Source organism: Cucurbita maxima, unplaced genomic scaffold (assembly GCF_002738345.1).
Source record: "Cucurbita maxima cultivar Rimu unplaced genomic scaffold, Cmax_1.0 Cma_Scf00058, whole genome shotgun sequence".
Classification (NCBI taxonomy): Eukaryota; Viridiplantae; Streptophyta; class Magnoliopsida; order Cucurbitales; family Cucurbitaceae; genus Cucurbita; species Cucurbita maxima.
The window spans coordinates 265,244-273,155 of record NW_019272074.1 but is presented as its reverse complement, the minus strand read 5'-3'; the positions used below and the strand labels follow the sequence as shown (position 1 = coordinate 273,155).

Below are 7,912 nucleotides of genomic sequence, written 5' to 3'. Positions count from 1 at the left end.
CCGTTGTGAAAAAAGTTCCATTGTATATACTTCCTATCTTAGACAAAGTAACCAGGATCGGCTCACTAGAATAGGCACTTGCTTTAATCAAAGAAAAGATAAACAAGCTTTAAATTTTGATAGAACCTTCAAATAGTTAAACTTTTATTGTCTTAATGAACCAAATGAGAATGAAAGGAAAAATTTCAAAAGGGATTTCACCCAAGAATAAAAGATGTCTCAAAAACTAGATGTACCATTTGAAGGATAACTACCGCTCTCAATTAAGAGCATGATAATAAGATCTTTCTGATGAACTCACTTATGGTGATTTATGTTCTCGACAGCAAAACGCACCGCTTGAAAATATTGTCTACTTTGATCCCTTATGTGTTGTCGTCAGATTCACGGTTTTAAACACGTCTGCTAGGGATCAAAATGAAATTAATTAACTAATCAGAGTGGCGCAGCGGAAGCGTGGTGGGCCCATAACCCACAGGTCCCAGGATCGAAACCTGGCTCTGATACCAAAAGTGTCACCATGTGCATGATTACACTCCACCACGAAATCTAAGTTTATGATTACTTGAACACAATTATAAGGATGAACTCAATCCAATTGTGATCTTTATAATTAGTAAAGTGTTTGATGGGTATTTGAGAAAAGTGGTAAGATATGCATTCCATTTCTCTTCCTACTTTTGATAGTTTAACGACAATTGTGGTTGGTGGCATTTGTTGTTACCACCCTTGAGGATGTGAATCTAAGAACGATCATTTTCAGAATCTAAGAACGATCATTGAGGTCTTAAATGGATGGAGGTGGCCTCTTGAAGAAGCTTTTAAAAATCATCTTTCGAAGATTTTTCACTAAAGTTGCTAGTAACCTAGACTTTGAGTTGAGAAATTCAGTGTTTTTCCTCTATGACAGATCTTATAAAGGATCCTTATATCCTTTCTAACCTGATGTTCACACAAAGAACCTTAACATCTAATAAGATATTCACTCTGTAGTAGACATCTTAGGGTATATTTTACAAGTAGATGCATACAATGTCACCCCTAAAGCTCTTTGATCTTCTCCAAAAAGATTTACTATGGTCATAGAGGCAAATGTTGAGAAATCATCCATCTCAGCTACAAAAACTCTTTCATGGGATCAAATTACCAGGAATTCTACGTGGTTCCTTGAAGATGAAAGCCCCCCAATTAGGAAAGACTCATAGTCTGCTCAAATCATCGAACATTATAACAGAAATCCTAGAAGTAAGATTCATTGAGAATCAAATTTCCTTTCCAAAGGTAAGGGAATTCTTAATCCGAAGATCGAGTACCTCATGAATCTCTAATACCTCCATAAGTCATCAACATGACAAGATCTATGCAAGTAGAGTCTATTGATTATGAGGACAGTCCCAGATCTCGAACTCAAACTCAAATGGATACATTTGTCTTCAACCAGATTAATGTTATCACAAATGAAATTTTTCCTGATAAAGAATTCCTGAAAAAGGATTTTGCATTTAAAAGGAATAGAATACTCTCGAGAGGAATGATTTCTTCGAAGAATTTTCTATAGAAGAAAGAAATGAGATAAGAAGTCACATGGATGGAATCGTGCGCCAATATGATTACTCAAGAAAGATGAAAAATTGTGAGTCTGAGAGTCAATACGGGGAAAATGTCAAAGCCTCTCGGTTCAAAGGTGCTCAAGGGATGACAAAAGCTTTCCATCCTTGAAGGATTTCTGTAATATCCAACATTAAAATAACTTTTCAAACAACCGTCTTTCAACCATTGCAAGACAAGTTGTGGAGATTGAAGAAAAATTTAGAAAAATCCGCACCAAGGAGCATTACAAATATTTCTAGCATGAAAGCCCCAAATACTACTATAGGCTCAAAGGTAAATTTGATAATGTTATGGCTCAAATTATAACTTTTGGTTCAAAAGGAGTCAAAGATGAGTGGGAGATGCATATCTCACGACCAAGAAAAGCAAAGGATACTCAATCATACTACTAAGAAAAAGTAGGAAAAATATAGAATAAGTGTACAAATATCAAAAGTGAATCTAGAATGTCTAAAGTCATGGAGAATGATATAAGGGTTGAAGAGCCATTAATACCTTTTTATATACGGTCTCAAAGTTTGCCATAAGTGAACTAAAAATCTATGATGAAAGCTAGAGATCAAAATGATTAATATCATCCGAAATTAATATCACTCTAATTAGTTTATCATTCATAATAAACTAATCAAGGTGGCGCAGTGGAAGCGTGGTAGGCCCATAACTCACAGGTCCCACGATTGAAACCTAGCTTTGATATCATCATACTACATGTGAAATAACATAGTCGGTAAAGAATTTCTAAATTCGTGGAAAGGAAACTTATCCTATGATGCATAAAAGTGGCTGTGAACCACACGTCACTCACCTATCTTTTTTGGTTTGATTGTCCTTCTTCTAGTGTCCCTCCACGAGGCGTCTTCGTCCTCAAACCAAAGTTAAACCCTACTTCATGATAACGAATTACTTTGTTGATCGAATATCTCAAGAAAAAATACTTGTTTGAGATTTGAATCACTCCACAAACAAGATCGATTATGTCAAACTTAAATGATACTAAACATACGACCTAAACTACATAGCATTACAAAGAAACTTATTACTTAGCTAAAAGAAGGCACAAATGATTTTTTTACTACCTTTTTCAAGTCTACAAGACAACATAAGTGGCTTTATATAGCCTCAACATGAAACCCTTAACCTTCAATGAGGAATTTTAAGAGTTGTATCATTCATACTTTTAGGACTATAATTAACCACTATGAAAATGTAACGATCTTAATTTTCTACTAAAATAAAGTCGCTACCATATAAATGATGTGATCTTTTTATTCAGAAATATTCATTTTAAATGTTTCATCAATGCCATGGACTTACATAATAAAAATAAAATCCGTAAATAAATAAAAAAACATGTAAGCAACTGTCACAACCCGATTTTTGAGGCTTCGAAAGACCGAATCGTGACTAAAATGACGAAATAAAAAACAAATAAAATTAAAAAGAAAATAAAATCAAAGGTAAAAATTAGTCAAAATTTAAAACAAGAAAAGGAAATCAAGGACAACAAAATTAAATATAAAATCAAAGTCAAATGTTACAAATAAGAATTGCAAATATAAAATGAAATACAAAAGACTCCAAATATGAAAACGGATGAAGGACTCTAAAAGACCGACAAGGGACTGACGCTCTGGAACGACACCCCTCTATGACAGTGCAGCTCTCGAACACCTTCCCGTATCAATTAGTACCTGAAAAAAAAGGGAAGAAAGGGATGAGTATAAAAATATACTCGGTAAGCAACCTACTTGTAGATTCGACCGATGTAGATTCGAGGAAATCGACATCAGGATCTGTCTTCAATCTGAACGGAGGAGCAATAATATGGAGAAGCATAAAGCAAGGTTACATTGCTGATTCCACCATGGAGGCTGAGTATGTTGCTGCTTGTGAAGCAGCGAAAGAATTTGTATGGCTTAGGAAGTTTTTAACTGATTTGGAAGTCGTTCCAAATATGCATCTTCCCGTCACTCTTTATTGTGATAACAGTGGAGCAGTTGCAAATTCAAAAGAATCAATAAGCCATAAGCGAGAAATATTGAGCGCAAATATCATCTCATAAGGGAGATTTTGCAACAAGAAAGAAGATGTGATCGTCACACAGATAGCTTCAGAGCACAACATTGCTGATCCATTTATAAAGCCCCTCACAGCTAAAGTGTTTGAAGGGCACCTAGTGAGTCTAAGACTACGAGTTATGTAATCTAGGGAAAGTGGGAGAAAAGGCATGAGTATGCGATGAACTAGTTTATTGTATTTATGTCTTTCTCTCTACTCAACGTTATAAAACCCCACTAGAGTTTTAGTCCAAGTGGGAGTTTGTTGGATTTTATGTCCTAAAACTCATAGTTTATAAACAAAAACATATTCTATTTTCAATAAAGTTATTATTATTATTTATTCAGTAAAGATTGTTACTGAATAAGTGAACTTTACGATCATTAATCTAAATCCAATAAACTAAGAACACTCTGGCTATAGTATGATTACTTGAACTATATGTAGAGACATAAGATTTGATCAAGTTCAAGTATATAGTCAAAATGATCTATAGTATAAGGATAAGGCTGAGTACCTTATTCTAGGGACACTATGGATGCGGCCCACTTTTGTATATGATATAAACAATGTGATCACTAAAATTGTACATGTGGAGACATGTGAGTGGGGGCGTCCTATGCAATGAGTATTGCATAAGATCGGATCATAAAGAAAATCACTCTCACTTTATAATGTCGTTTACTTTTGAGACTGATTTTCTTTTCATTCGATGACCTACGTAACTCGATCTTAATCCTGAGCTAACCATGAACTCCTTTTTATTCGGAATTATCCTTAGATTTGCATGGGTGAGGGTGGCTCAAGTTCGCCAACTTAATAGGCCTCCCATTTTAGAGGTAAGACTGGGTAAATGGCTGTGTACATGGGGTGCAAGATGGAATTCTCTCCTACCCACTTTTAGGGATAGAAGAGAGGTAGTTCCCTTAAGTACTGACTCCAGGTCTTGAACAAGGGGCCCCACCCTCTCATTGCCCTGAGAGGGATCTGGTTTACTAGTTGGACCACAAAACAATTATTCATTAGAGGATCAGTGAGACATAAGAAACAAGAAGTAACTTTAGGGGTAAAACGGTAAATTGACCCAGCTCTAGTTACGAACAACCTGTGAAGGATCGACTTACTAATCATGGTTATATCAAATGGACAGAACTATATCTATAGTGAGGGGAGTGCAACCATTAGGCTATAGTGGAATGTCCTAGTAGTTAATGAATGTTGGTTAACAAGATTAATGAGTTTAACCGGTTAATCTTGGATCGTTGGAGCCCATGATCTCTAGGTCCATTAGGTCCCTCTGATAGCTCATAACGGACTAAACCATAGAACAGTGTGATGAGTGAGTTCGAAGTGTTTGAATTCAAATTAGGGAGAATGCGCTACATAGATACGATATATTTAACCGCATTTTTTGTTTTACTTACGAATTAAACAAAAAGAGAGAATCTGAGATATTTAAATAAGATTTAAATATCTTAATCAAATATGTGTCGGAATTAATTGAGATTTGACATTTGAATTAATATTAAATATTAATTAAATAGTTTAATTAATCATTTAATATTACTTTAATTTGAAATTAATAATTCAAATTGATTGTTGAATCAAAATGAACAAAGTCAAAATGTTTGACTTCATTTAATGGAAAAAATCCGTGAGTGGAATTTTGAGGTGTCAAAATTTGGTTTAATCAAACTTGCATGCTTGCCAAATAAACCCCACAAATTTGAGTGGAATTTTGAGTGTAAAAATTTGGTGATCTCAAATTTGCATGAAAATGCAAACATGACTTTATATATAGAGTGATCATAATACATGAAAGATGTTCTTGTTGGTGAAAAACCTTGAGAAAAACCTCTCACAAACACTCTCTTCATATATACAAAATCCCTCCCAAGTTTAGTCACTCACATGATTCCACAATCCCGTTCTAAGGCGGGAGGATAGTGGAGAAGACACTAGTGGTGGTTCGATACCGGTTCGTGAGGAAAAAGGAATTTGAACTACAAAAGGTTAGTATTCAAACTCAATAAGTTTTAATACTTTTGAACATGCTAGTTATTTACTATAATTGATGTTCTAAAGTGCCTAAGAATCAAATTGCTTCTGCATGTGTTATATTAATACTTTCAAACAAGCCGCAGTTCATGCAATATTAACAAACATGCTCAACGGGAAGATAATGTCCATCTTCACCCGGAAAGTAGATTTCACAAGTTTCCCATCCTCCTCATGCATACATACATTATTAGAATCTCAATCTAAACAGATTACATAATTATTCATAACTAGAAGCCATAGATTTCCTTATTTATTTCATTTTCATGGTTTCCATATCAATATGCTAGGTTCGGTGAGCTAGGTTTATGGGTATGCTAGCATGCATGCTTATTCCAAGCGGTTCCTACAAGTACTGCTCGAGGGAATCCAAATGGCTACTTACTTGGTTGATGCGTGCCTTCCCAAGCTCGAATTATTTGTCGGAAAAGATTCCAAAAATTATGAAATTTTCTTGATAGATCCTAATTCACATAAAAATAGGATTATAGTTGAAATCGGGGCAAAAAACAAGCAAACGAAGGCCAAACGGGTGAGAGAATGGGGTCTCACACGCCGTGCACGCACCAGTAGGTCCCCACCTGCTTTTCGAACCCTAGCGGCCGCAGACTTACCTTCAAATTTGTTTAGTGTGACATGTGGCGTATAGTGATTGGCAGGGGAATGTCGAGTTGACCGCGGGTTTCTAGACTAGTTCGGCGGGCCCGACTCCGTGCACTAGTGGAACACTGCCACGTGATGCACGCCGGCTCCGCCGTGCTCTTCCGTTCGTCAGTCGACGCGTGGCGGTCTCTTTCTCTCTCCTGCGTGTGTTTCAAATTTCCAAATGTTAGCGTTTTGCGTTTTCGATCTATTTTCTTCGAATTTTCTTATCTTTCAATCAGTAATCCATATCAACAAAGTTTCTTCATGAAAATTGTAGATCTCATATTCTACTTCTGCAATATATTTTTCTTTTATTTTTTCCTTAAACACAGGATGAGTTAAGGCCGTCCAACAAAGATATGGAAAAACTCATATTTTCTGTTTTCAATCAGTTTACCCAAAGTCCGACTAAACTCCGATTTTCGTCTAGGAACTTCAAGAAACCTGTGTGAATCTTTTTTTAGTTACATATCTCAAAAACTCCATATCTAATGCTCAAGAAACTCCTCAGATCTAGATAAAATCGAAACAAGAAGTTCGGAAACTTACTTTGTCCGTTCTCAAATTTTCGTGCGGGAATGAGTGAATCCACCACCCAAACTCCTTTTCCAGCACCGAGAGAAGTATTGCTTCAAAGTTTCTTGCCTTGGATTCGATCTCCAATGGCTGTTTGTCTTCTCTGCTTTTTCTCTCTCCCAAACCCGAACTTCTCCTTTCTCTTTCTCCTTTCTCTCTCTCTCTCTCTTTTGAGCCCAAACAACTAGACCCCTTAGGTAAGGTAGGGACAAAATGACCCTCTTGCCCCTCTGTTGTTATTTTTATTTTTTTATTTATTTATCTAAAAAATTCAGGTATTACATAAACGATAATAAACATATATATCCAAACTAGAAAACAAAACATGATGGAGCTAACACGCGAGTCATGTGAGTTGCGATTGAGGTGGGAAGCGTGTGTGTTGCACATGAGAAGAGCACGACTAGTTCATCAGGTCACGCATGTGTTTCTTGGAGTGTCCTTCTCAGGTTGTGGGATGTTGGAGAGTGATTTAGTGCTTGTTGGGCAACTCATACTTGACTTGGATCCAAGCTTATATGATTGAGATGTCTTGATTCATATCATTCTCCACTTGTTCAAGAGGATTCATTCTATTTGTAAGATTTTGCTGCAAAAGTAGGTTAAGAAAATACAAAAAACCACACAACACTCTATCATGTGTACACTCAAGGAATTGTTGGCCACTCTGTTTGCACTCATTTACACAAATGAAGCTCTCATTCTCACTTCTTCAATGTTTCCTCCAGAGCTAAGATGTAAATAAACTAAGGATTATAAGCTAAAAATAAAAAAGAAAACTCTTTCGATTTGATCTAACAACCTTATTGAAGAAAAATATCTTTAGATGTAAATTATGGAACAACCTCCAAAATAAGAAGGAATCACTCTAAGGAATAAGATTTTAATTAGCCCTTCACTAAACGAAACACGAATGCTCTTTCACTACATTTTCAAATCTAAAATCTTCCATGAGACACATTTC

General features: G+C 35.8%; 1 non-coding gene across 1 annotated transcript; it reads left to right on the top strand.

Moving 5' to 3' along the window:
* Positions 1 to 434: 434 nt before the first annotated feature.
* On the top strand, positions 435 to 506 carry TRNAM-CAU. The gene has a single exon. It is a non-coding gene; the product is annotated as a tRNA-Met (tRNA).
* The last annotated feature ends 7,406 nt before the right edge of the window (positions 507 to 7,912 follow it).